Source organism: Trachymyrmex cornetzi, unplaced genomic scaffold (genome assembly GCF_001594075.2).
Source record: "Trachymyrmex cornetzi isolate Tcor2-1 unplaced genomic scaffold, Tcor1.1 scaffold475, whole genome shotgun sequence".
In the NCBI taxonomy this organism is placed as follows: Eukaryota; Metazoa; Arthropoda; class Insecta; order Hymenoptera; family Formicidae; genus Trachymyrmex; species Trachymyrmex cornetzi.
Window position 1 is genome coordinate 200115 of NW_017299563.1, and position 264 is coordinate 200378.

Here is a 264-nt window from a genome sequence, read left to right on the forward strand (position 1 = left end):
CCCCCCCCTCTCTCTATATATTTTTTTTAAACTATACTTTTCAATTTTGAAAATACATTTTCTTATTGCACAATTTATAAAATGTTTTACTTATTTCGCAGAACTAAATATTTACTTTACAAAATTAAATAATTTCTCTAACTAAATAAAACTTTTTCATACAAAAATGTAAATCTCTGAAACAAAAAATTTAAAGGAAAAGTATGTTTCAATATCTTAAAGTTGATATTTTTGTTTCAGTGTTTTACATTTTTGTATGAAAAA